General features: G+C 44.8%; 1 protein-coding gene across 1 annotated transcript in view; it reads right to left on the bottom strand.

Annotated features, from left to right (window-relative positions):
- The window catches only part of cep164 (centrosomal protein 164), a 43,281-nt gene that overhangs the window by 23,618 nt on the left and 6,770 nt on the right, over positions 1-12,893 (bottom strand). The window lies entirely within an intron of this gene.

Genomic DNA, 12,893 nt, shown 5'->3' with positions numbered 1-12,893 from the left:
GGGTGTTTTTGTTGGTTATTGATGAGTGTGGAGTAATACTTTGTTTTTGTCTTCATTGTAGTTTGTGACGTGTTCTTTAAATGCTTCACGATGGACAGTGAGGCAGGATCTTCTGTATCGTCTCTCGAGCCTACGTCCTATGGTCTTCATCCTGCGGAGCTCAGGGGTTAACCAGGGGGCAGGACGAGAGAAAGACACGTAACGCGTGGTAAGAGGAGCTACAAAGTCCAGGCTGAAAGAGAGGGCACGGTTGTAATGTTCCACCATGCCATCAACTGTTTGGTAGGGGTGGTGGGTGGCGAGGTGATTTGCTAGGGAATCAGATAGCGTGGAAGTACACACCCGTTTGATGTTCCTGAACGTGATGGGCCGTTTGGTGCACTGCTTTGGGAGAGGCACAGGGACCATGAATAGAATAGCATAGTGGTCAGAGACAGCCAGGTCAGTGCACTGCAGGTTATGCCAGCACAGCACACCAGGTCCAGGGTATGCCCTTTGTCATGTGTGGGGCCATGTATGTGTTGTATGAAATTGAAGCAGTCCAGCAGTGATAGAAAATCAGTAGCAAGAGAACAACTACTGGAATCCACATGAATGTTAAAATCACCCAGCAGGATAGTAGACGGGGATTTCGGGCAAACAGTAGCAAGCAGTTCGGTGAGCTCCGATAGGAAGCAGGCAGAGGTAGATTAGGACAACCTGTAGCTGCGTGGACCCAGTCAACATGAAATGAACACACTCAAAGGAGGTAGTATTCACTGGGATCTCTTTGACCAGGATGTCAGCACGATGGATAACAGCAAGTCCACCACCACGGTCAAGGCTGCAAGGCTTCTGAATATAGCCATAACCTGGGGGAGTGGCATGGTTGAGAGTTATGAACTCTTACTGGTTCTGCCATGTCTCAGTAAGACAAAAAATCCAGTGATTTTTCCAAGATGAGGTCATGGATAAGGTGGGCTTTGTTATTTAATGAATGAATGTTAAGCAGCATGAATGATGTCCTATGGCACCAAACAGCTGGGACAGACAAAGTTTTGTGAGAGTAAACAAACTTATGACGGGCAGCCCTATGGACATAGGGGGAACGACGCAGGAGATGGAGAGATTTTATCACCTCAAGGCAACTTGGAGATGTATTAGAGTTAAGACTCATGAGTTCCACTGCGGTATATTTGATGAAAGTCATAGCCGAGGGGGAGCAAACAGTTGCTAGCATCCTAGCTCGGTTTGCTAGTTCCATAGTTCCATAATGGTGACAGGAGGCCAGGAAGGCCACAGCACAGCGAAGGAAAAACATCTTTTGGATGGCAGTTTCAGGAACCAGCAGAAATGGACCTGACAGAGGATCCACGGTAGGTCACTGTACTTCAGTAGCAGGTGTCATCTGATGGGTTGATGGTGTAGAAAAGTTTGCAACGGTAAGCAGCGTTAGACAGCCGTGACAAATGCAGCAGAACCGAGCAAAACAGCAATTATGTCCCTGACACTGATGTCTGGGGTGACCGGCGTGTTTAGGCTGGTTGTAGAGCATAAAATCCACAAAAACGTTGGTTAGATCAGAGATGAGAAGCGGCGACAAACACGCCAGCGTCCTCTCAGCTCGTCGAGGTGATGAAAGGTTAACAAAAAATGTACTGTTGATTAAAATGCTGTAACAACATTGGCTATCGAATCATTCGTCGTTGGTCTGAATTAACAAATTCGGACTCTCTGTGTTTTCTAAGCACATTCCTGCCCAAAACGTTCTTTGCTAAGCTTATCAGAGCTTGTAACCTCCTGACTTCGAAATTACAAATCATACGCCAGGCTCCATAAAGACTGGAACAACTTGACTTTTACGACACTAATGTCACCTCAGAGACATTCCAAACCCCCCCTTTCCCCTCTCTGGACCACAGAGAGATAACGAAACTTGAAACCTTCTACACACACACACACACACACACACACACATCAACATCCTCCTATAGAAATATAGTTTTAATGTATGTAACTCAGATTTGGGTTTGATCTTCCTGTACGCATGTTTTATTAATTCGTTTAACCATATAATTATGATTTTCTAGAGGTGTGGTTTTGAAATGTATTCTTTAATCAATAGTGTTTTAGTTAGAGAGGGTTCACTAACATTCTCTGGCAATCCCTTCCCCCCTGTGTGGAACTGTGTTTTATTACCTAACGGAATGTTAGCCAGAAGAGCAGAATTAGGTGTTCATCCTAGATATTTTATATGTATAACCATTGAAGAAATATGTAAGCCTGAATGTAATTTCTCTTTTTCATGATTGTTCTTCTCTGTGATGGGTTTTTGTATTCTTGTAAACCGTAAAGGAATAATGTTGCAGATGTGCACCCTTTTTAAATCATAGATATGCCATGTGGATCTTTCTAAAGTCCAATCTTCAATGCCCACTTATCAATGTACACCACATGTTGGGTTCATTTTATTCCTAGGTTGTTAGTTTAACTTTTAAGCTTATTTTTACAGAATAATAATCTATCTCGACGTGTACCTTCGAAACATATCTAATTCGGTATCCACGTAAAGCTCTCCTTGTACTGGAACCAAATGTATGCATCAGGATCTGGTAAAATGTATGATACTATTTTTACCCTCGTTAGAGTATAACTGATCACATAATAACGCTGCCATAAAACATGCAAATTAAACTGGGAACTAAGACAAAGACATTTTTCCCGCTTCAGACCTTTGGACGTTCATTGGTTGTTCGCGCGAACAGAGGCGTCAACCCATATTGTCCATAAAAGACCGACTCAGAAAACCCTTCTCTCTCTCATGCCTACGCTCTCTCCTTCCTCCTCCAAAACCCAAGTCCGGACCGGCTTCGGCCTGCTTCTCTTTTCTTTTTATTTATTTCTTTTATGTTTTTCTATAGTCTAGTTTCGTTTTCCTCTTCGCCTCTGTTCATTCATGAGCTGAATGAACTTAGCCTGAATCATTCCCGGCAACTCTTTGAAGCTCCCGCGCTCGCACGCGCGCCGGAAGACAGCACGCGCACGCCTCCCCTCAGACGACTCGCGCTGCTTTTAAAGACACGCAGAACCCTGCGGTCCTACACACCTCATACAAAGAGAACCATATGCCATGCAAGTATCGATTATTGAATTGAACTTATGATGTGATTTCTTTGTTGTGTCTTAAGGGTTACTGTCTGTGATTTTGCCATAGCCAACTGCGATCTCTGATCGCAGATTTTTGCTTTCACTTCCGATCTCGTCCCCCATCCTTCTCTCCATCTCTCGCATCTTCCGATCTCTCTCTCTCTATCTATCTATCTCTCTCTCTCTCATTTTCGTTATTCGTTATCTTGTATTGTTTAACTGTATTTGATGTACATAGACATATAATCCGTGTGTATTGTGTAGTTTGATATATTCCTTAGTTCGATGTATTGGTCCAATTATTAAATTCCATATGCCATTGACTGACTCTGATTTAATTGCCCATGTTACTTAGTCCCTGAAATGTTCGATCTTAGCTATATGCTTTATCTTGGTAGGCTACGATTTAAGTAACCTAATTTTAGTCTGCAGACACCGAGAGTGTCTTTTCAAGGCCTGGAAAAGATACTCTTTCTCGTGTTTGTAAGAAGGATAATTTTCCTTGAGAGTTAATTTAATCTTACGTACAATCTGTTCGCTGGACAAACAGATTGTTTGATAACTAAATTAATTCCATTAAAGTTATCCCATAACTTCGAGCTGAAATAAGAACAATTGATGTATTAATGACGAACCATAACCCGTTATGGTAATCGTTCATATATCAATCTAGTTCAGCTGCGATAAATTAATGTAACTGTAACATACAAAATATTAATCATATTCATGATTAATTATTAAAATTCCCTATAGATCATTTGAGCTAATATTAATATTAATATTAATGTACGACCCATTGTTCTTACAGTTTTGGTGGAGAACGCGACGCATTTCAAACCTTGTTTATGAGCAATAGTCAGTTTCAGTCTGTTTATATGGTTATTAATAATTTTTGCGCATTATGAAATTATGAATTTGTGAGTTAAGTCGCTAACGCGAACTCACTCCTAACTGTCCAAGGCAAAAAGCCGAAGTCAGTAGGCCTAACGTACATTTTAACAAGTTGCTAAAATATGCCTAGACGATTTTAGCACTGTTAAATGCTACGTACACTGCAGTATTTAATATTACAAATGTCCTGTTAAGAGATGAAGAAATATCTCTGCAGTTGATACATTTCTAATATTTGTTTTAAATCGCTGTGAACGAAGAATTCTCACGTGCGTACTACCGGTATTAATAAATATGTTTTCTAAGCGAGACTCCTTATTAAACATAGGCTTTGCATGCATGCTATATCGTTATTGAATTCGTGGTTAGTCCAGTGATATTCAACAAAACGGTGAACTCCTGGTTAACATTGACCTAGCTAATCAATCGAAAACCTAAATACACAAATCATAAAGTGCTATTTTGATAAATGTGTAATATGGGAGTCTAGCAACAGACGGAAAATTCCTGTTGCCCACATTTGAGTATTTGCGGCAAAGAAACCCCGCCATACTCTCCTGTGCAGTATTAATAGCACCAAAAGGTCCGCCGAGACCTCTGTCCTATTTGTGAGTGTTGCAGAAATCAGCGCGTGACGCGAGCTGAAAAGCTCTTAGCGTTTGAATCACATTGAAGTTGTGTAATTCCATTTACTAAACGCCAGAGGGCGTAAGTGTTTAGCAGCCTCAAATTACCCCTTTTGCCCCCTGATTTCCGCCTGCATGAGCGCAACAACGCCATCGCGTGGCCAGTTATCAGATAACGCTCTCTTCACGGCTGAATTCATTTCCCTGTGAATTAATGTTTAAACTCTAAATAACTATTCGCATTTATAGCTTTGCTCGTGCGTTTATTATTTTGTGTTAGACAATTTTCCTGCTTTTGGACTGATACATTTACTCTGAGTTTGGTTCAAACAAGATTTGGATTAAAACTCAGATTAAATCTCAGCCATTCCCTTAGAGGAAACAACGGCACCTAGTGGCCGCCACCCGCGAGGTCGGTTCACTCAGCTCGCGTTTCTCTCTTTTCAAATCCTGTCATGAATTGTTTTATTTCTACTTTTCTCTTTTGATTATTTTTATAGTTATTAATGATACTTCACTGTTATCGTTAATTTATTATAGGATATGATTATGAGCTCCCTTTTTAGACTTTCTTTACATGCTCATTTAAATTTTATTTAAACTAGTTTTGAATTTCAAATTTAAATTGAGTTTCTATTTCAGCCACTGATATTCACTTGGAGGAAACAGCACCATCGTGTGGCCTTGTGGATACTAAGTCGGCATCACTATTTTCCTCCCTTCACTCTTTTATATCGTCTTTCTCTCCTGATTATTTTTATAAATAGGACTGATACTTTAGTGTATCTGGATTATTATAGGATATCATTCCGATTTTTTTTTTTTGTTGTTTTTTCAGTTTTGAATTTTTAATTTGAATTAAGTTTTCGATTTGCCAGGTTGAGCACAGAGAGGGAGCACGCCCCCTTGTGGTGAAAACCCACTACTGCGGCCTGCCTCTTCTCCTGGGTTCATCCTGCCATTTCATTTTGAATTTGATTTTCAATTTTTATTTTTATTTTATTTTTCCTCCCTCTTTCGGGTTAGGGCATTTTGATAATTAACATTATCATAACTTCCTATTGTTTTATCATTATTTAGTAAAACCTTTGACTCTCCTTTCTACATACATAACTACTCAATTGGTTTTAAACAAGCAAGCCTTAATTCACTTTAAGTTTCCCTTGTTCATCCTTCTGTGTATTTATTGTAGTACTCCCTTTGTGATCTGACAGCCATCTCTGCTTGGTCTCCGGCAAGCGAGCTCACCTGTCCGACGCTACCTGACGCTGGCCGTGCGTGAGTCTCGGACACCTCCGAATCTCGTACCACCGAATGTGCCACGCCACACCAACATCAGCAATTTGGCCCGCCAAAAGGTTAAGTCAACGCCAGCGGCACACAAGGCAATTTTGAGACAATCACTCGAACTGGGGTCTGCTGAAAGGACCACTCCGAAAGGAGAGTTCCGAGGAAAACTCAATTTTTCCGTACCGTCTGATGATTGACACCTTGGCGTTGCCACTTTGTGTTTAAAGTCGTGAGTGGTTTGAGTGGGCACACCGTGGTACCGAGAGACGAGGCTGCCCGAGGGCACTGCGGTCAAGTGTTGGAGAACCGTCGGAGAGGTTGACCGAGCCACTGGTTTCCACCTGAGTGGCCTCAATTCACATCAGGTAAACTAAATGTGATAAAACCCATTCACTTAGTATAAGCCCCAGAATATTAGATATTCCCCCGGATATATTTTAAGTGTTTTGACCCACCTTTCCTCTCCAAGCCACACCCTCTTCCTAGGCTTCCTGCCCCGATAGCCCCACTCACCTGTTGGCCCTATCTTAAACCCTAGCAGTGGTAATAGCTTAGGTCTCGTTATCCTCTCTAACACGTACCGTGTTACTGTTCTGTTTCATTTAATTCCAGACCTAGTCATCACTAGTGTTTTGTTTCACTTTGATCTTTTCTATCCTTTGTTTTGTTGTGATTTGTTTCTTTCAGTTCACCTAAAGACAGTAACCTGTGAGAGCCACCAAAGAAAACTGAATAAGTAGAGCGACAACCAGAGCCGGCGTCACAACACGTGACCCGCCAGGCTACTGCCTGCCAAAATCTCTAGTTCGGGTCCTTCGACCCAAGTCAATTGGCTCCGCTAACTGTCTAACTGTGCATCAGTTAGCCCAAAATTCTCATAAACGGCATAGCCCGTATGAGTATAGCTCTTTAACCTTAGAACAAACTTGCATTGGTCTCTTTGTGTGTGTGCTGTGCTTCTCTCGCCTACAGTGAAGCCAATATGTCCCGTGCATCCAGTCCCGCGGTCCGTCGGGAGCACTTAGCGACATGGCTAAAAGCGACAACGAGCACCTTCCTGCCCAAGGAAGCCAGTGACCTGCAGCATCTGAACCAAACGCAGCTGGACACTGAGCTGGACCAGCTGATGGCACAGGATCCTAGCCAGAGTTACACCCACAAAGAACTCGCCAGGATCACCGGGACCCTAGCTCACCTCCTCGTCGCCCAGGCACAGCTCAGCGAACGGAGCAACATCGACCTGGAGCAGCAAGCCGCAACGCTAAAGCTTCAAGCGGATGAGGCCTGGAAGGACCAGGCCCGGACCCAGAGTCGTCTAGATCAGCTCCTCCTCGAGACCCAGTACCAGCGCGAGAAAGAGGACGCCACAGATCCAGAGCTACAGAAAGAAGTAGAAAGACTTCAATATACCCTGCAAGATCTTCGCCTTGACACAGACCAAAGAGAACAGTCGGCGAAAGAAACCAGAAGAGAACTCGACGAAAAACTCCAAGGTGAAGCTCTCCTTGCAAGAGCAGAGACTGAAATAAAAGACAGAGACGCTAAAGCCAGGGCCTGCGAAAAACATTTGCAAACGGCCCGAGCTAAAATCAGCGAGCTTACTCTGCAGAGAGACGAGCTCCAAGATGAACTTGACACTGTTCATGCAGAACTGAAACCTTCTTACAGACTGCAGAGTGGCTGGAACGGAGAAACGCACATCACAGAGTTTCCCCTGACCAGCTGGTCCGCACCTTTCAGCCAAGAACCCAGAGCTGAAAAGGGAGATGTAAGCCCACGGCTCAAGACATCACCAGCCAGCTTTCAAGAACACCTGTCAGCAGCAAAAGGGGGAGGACCCCTTCAGACAAGCCCCGACAGAGAGTGGAACCACTCTCGACACGACACTGGTAAGCTCAAGCCTGAGCTCACATCAGATAACCACAGTGCATCCACGTCTGAGACAGCAGAGATCCTAAAGGTGCTGAAAGAGCTTCTTCACCAGAAACGTTGCAAGAAAGACAAGAAGGACGAGCCAGACATCTTATGCCTAAGCATAAGAACTGAAACCAAACCGTCTGACCGCCATCTGACTGAGCCAAGCACCCCGAACACTGCTCATCATCCACAGACCACAGAGCTAACTGTCACATCACAACGTGACAGCATCACCAAAGCTCCACAGCTGACAGCTGCACACCATGAACGAAACAGCACACCTCCTCACACCAGGTACCAAAATACCAAGGTACCAGAAAACGCTGTTCTGTCTAACTGCCTCCACAGCAAGCTACACGAGACCGGTCCTAACCACCCAACGACCGTCACACCTGCCATGCCAACATTCCTGGGCAACCTAATCAAAAAGGGGGTGGCCCAAAAACTCTACCTGAACATCACGTTGGAAGAGGAAGTGAGCATGGAAGCCCTGATCGACACAGGATCAGACATTACGGTGATCTCAAATGAACTTTTCAAAAGACTCCAATTTGAAGCTAAGAGACAAGACCGAACTCTTACACCTCAAACTTGTGAACTGAACGTACAGTCATACAGTCAACATGACATCCGGCTCGAACAGGTAGCCCACATTCACCTGACGATTGGTCCTTTGAGTCTAGTCCATCCCGTGTTCATCTCAAAAATGGACACTTTTCCGTTCCTCATCGGCAGAGACCTTCTAGATCGTTTTGAACCGTTACTGGACTTGAAACAGCTCGAAGTCTGGGCTCAAGTACGAGAACTTTGCCCCCTCCAGTCACAGCCAGACGGTCAGGTCACAAAGGTCACAGAGTTCATGGGAACTCCCACAGCCAGCCAGCAAGACACAGACTCAGCACCAACTGAAGGTTCGAATCCGCTACCCTGCACCTTACAGCCCACCAAAGACTTTGACACTTGCTGCCTCAATGTCATGACTGACCTGCAGCGACATGACCTCATTCAAGCCAGTGCCAAGCCTGGTGCATTAAACAACAAGCTGTGGTCACTTTCAACCCACCCACCCACCCTAGAGGTTGAAAAGCTTACACACAGCATAAGAACTTTACAAGATCAACTGCCTACTTCAGAGCCGCTTACGCTGGCTCCGCTGTTTGCAAAGACAACCATAACTGACATGCGGGTTTCTGACATCCACATAAAGACTTTAAATGCCCACCTCTCAAAACCCTCCAACCACCCTCGCATGCCGTCTGACCTCACTGACAACCAGTGCCTCAGACCACTGCATAACACAACGCACATGCTGTGCGTACAGAACAACATTATGAGTTGTGCACCGATTGACATCACAATGCCAAGGCTTGTACTGCCACGGCGCACAAAGGGGGATAAACTGCTAATGTTCATCTATAACGCATCATGTGCTGCACAACGCAACACCAGGGACACTGACGAGACACTGAAGCAAGCGACAAGCCGACAGCAAGATGTGGCAAAACATGGGCCAAGGCGAACTAAACCCAGTCGCCGCCCACAAAGTAAAAAGACTGCCCTGTCCAATCAAAGACAACCCTTGCTGGCTTCTTCCTCCCCTTTCTCTCTCTCTCTCCCTGTTGTCTGTGCCAGGTTGCTGCTGTGGTTCGCCATGCTGTACTGTTTGCCAACCAGAGGACAGCTGCCACCGAGAGAACGACCGAGACCCCAGATCACTGACGGCAGGACCTACCCCCAGCAAGTGCATGTTCGACTCATCCAGCCCCGCCCGGTCTACAGAGCACACCACCCCAGCTCCGTAGCCCAATACATCTGGACAAGTGTCCGACGGACAGAGGACTCCCTCTCTCACGCCGAGGCCAAGGTCGAACACATGTTCAACCAACTTGAGAAAGTGACTGTTGCACAATCGGGACTCCTAAGCACCAACCACCACTCCAGCCAGTTCCTGGGAGCATTGCTCAGAACCGGAGCTGCTGCCAGAACTCTGTTTAACATTGGTGTGTCCAGTGTAAATGCAGCGACCCAGACCGCAAACTCCATGAAGCCGCAGTTTACTGTCTTACAGAGTGACTTTGTCCAGACTCAGCTGGTTACAGTGCCAACGACAGACATGCTGTGGGAGGTTAGCTCCTCCAATGACAGCATAGCCACAGGTGTAATCCCACCATACCTGATACTAAGCCTGATGCTAACTGTGCTGGTTTCCGCCATCAACACGCCAGCTGACTTTCTACAAAAACACCTGACCTACTCTCTGGGTAGCACCATCTCACTCTGCGTCGATCCCGAGCAGAGAGAAGTGGGCCTTCCCCTAAATCCGCCTATCATCGAGTCAAGCCAAGTCTACAGACTTACAGACATTTGCAAGGTCAGGTTTTGGGAAAACAACACCCACCTCAAGATAAGCCCTCCAGACGTGGTGGCCTACCACGATGGCGACACACAACGGTACTCAGCTCCAAACCTACACCTGTGTACTATGACCAAAGACATTTGTTATCTCTGCCTTAGCAAACCCTTACTCAGAGACAACGCTGAAGAAATCTGCGGGTTGCACCCCCTGGTCAGCAAAGTCACCCACACACAAGCAGAGATAGCAGGTGAAAGGTGGCGTGCTAACGCACCTGTGCACACCGCCACTGTCACTCACGACCAGCATGACACAACCAGCCGTGTCAACATGCTCAACCAGAAAATGGGACTTCAAGTACTGAAAGGTGTCATCCTACACCTTGATGGCCTGACATGGTACCAGCTTCCCAGCAAAGAGTACCAGACAGCACTGAAACTACCATCCTCCAAAAACTTCAACGTCACCTTGAATCCAGTACTGGAACTCCGTAGTGAGAAAAGGGGGTCCCAACTCATGGACATTGCTCCTGCCAACAAAGCCCTCCGAGCACTGGCTCGACGGCCCGTTCTGAACACTTCATCTGCGGTCCGAGGCTGGAACGCCGCCGACATTGGGCTGTGCACCTTTGCAGGTTTCAGACGGAATCCCCAGAAGGGGGGTGTCAAGTCAGAGACCACGCCGAACCTCATCGAGCTGAATCCTCAGCTCCAAGCACCACCTGCCTTCCTACCGTCATGATCCACCTGCTACACGACTGTCATGATTCACCTGCCATGTGACCATTGTGATGATTGTCGTCCGACGATGTCCACACGGACTTCACCGGACGAAAAGGGGGAATGTAACAACATTGGCTATCGAATCATTCGTCGTTGGTCTGAATTAACAAATTCGGACTCTCTGTGTTTTCTAAGCACATTCCTGCCCAAAACGTTCTTTGCTAAGCTTATCAGAGCTTGTAACCTCCTGACTTCGAAATTACAAATCATACGCCAGGCTCCATAAAGACTGGAACAACTTGACTTTTACGACACTAATGTCACCTCAGAGACATTCCAAACCCCCCCTTTCCCCTCTCTGGACCACAGAGAGATAACGAAACTTGAAACCTTCTACACACACACACACACACACACACACACACATCAACATCCTCCTATAGAAATATAGTTTTAATGTATGTAACTCAGATTTGGGTTTGATCTTCCTGTACGCATGTTTTATTAATTCGTTTAACCATATAATTATGATTTTCTAGAGGTGTGGTTTTGAAATGTATTCTTTAATCAATAGTGTTTTAGTTAGAGAGGGTTCACTAACATTCTCTGGCAATCCCTTCCCCCCTGTGTGGAACTGTGTTTTATTACCTAACGGAATGTTAGCCAGAAGAGCAGAATTAGGTGTTCATCCTAGATATTTTATATGTATAACCATTGAAGAAATATGTAAGCCTGAATGTAATTTCTCTTTTTCATGATTGTTCTTCTCTGTGATGGGTTTTTGTATTCTTGTAAACCGTAAAGGAATAATGTTGCAGATGTGCACCCTTTTTAAATCATAGATATGCCATGTGGATCTTTCTAAAGTCCAATCTTCAATGCCCACTTATCAATGTACACCACATGTTGGGTTCATTTTATTCCTAGGTTGTTAGTTTAACTTTTAAGCTTATTTTTACAGAATAATAATCTATCTCGACGTGTACCTTCGAAACATATCTAATTCGGTATCCACGTAAAGCTCTCCTTGTACTGGAACCAAATGTATGCATCAGGATCTGGTAAAATGTATGATACTATTTTTACCCTCGTTAGAGTATAACTGATCACATAATAACGCTGCCATAAAACATGCAAATTAAACTGGGAACTAAGACAAAGACATTTTTCCCGCTTCAGACCTTTGGACGTTCATTGGTTGTTCGCGCGAACAGAGGCGTCAACCCATATTGTCCATAAAAGACCGACTCAGAAAACCCTTCTCTCTCTCATGCCTACGCTCTCTCCTTCCTCCTCCAAAACCCAAGTCCGGACCGGCTTCGGCCTGCTTCTCTTTTCTTTTTATTTATTTCTTTTATGTTTTTCTATAGTCTAGTTTCGTTTTCCTCTTCGCCTCTGTTCATTCATGAGCTGAATGAACTTAGCCTGAATCATTCCCGGCAACTCTTTGAAGCTCCCGCGCTCGCACGCGCGCCGGAAGACAGCACGCGCACGCCTCCCCTCAGACGACTCGCGCTGCTTTTAAAGACACGCAGAACCCTGCGGTCCTACACACCTCATACAAAGAGAACCATATGCCATGCAAGTATCGATTATTGAATTGAACTTATGATGTGATTTCTTTGTTGTGTCTTAAGGGTTACTGTCTGTGATTTTGCCATAGCCAACTGCGATCTCTGATCGCAGATTTTTGCTTTCACTTCCGATCTCGTCCCCCATCCTTCTCTCCATCTCTCGCATCTTCCGATCTCTCTCTCTCTATCTATCTATCTCTCTCTCTCTCATTTTCGTTATTCGTTATCTTGTATTGTTTAACTGTATTTGATGTACATAGACATATAATCCGTGTGTATTGTGTAGTTTGATATATTCCTTAGTTCGATGTATTGGTCCAATTATTAAATTCCATATGCCATTGACTGACTCTGATTTAATTGCCCATGTTACTTAGTCCCTGAAATGTTCGAT

Source organism: Squalius cephalus (genome assembly GCF_949319135.1).
Source record: "Squalius cephalus genome assembly, chromosome: 11".
In the NCBI taxonomy this organism is placed as follows: Eukaryota; Metazoa; Chordata; class Actinopteri; order Cypriniformes; family Leuciscidae; genus Squalius; species Squalius cephalus.
Note: the sequence above shows the minus strand (reverse complement) of the source record. Positions and strands in the feature narration are given on the sequence as shown.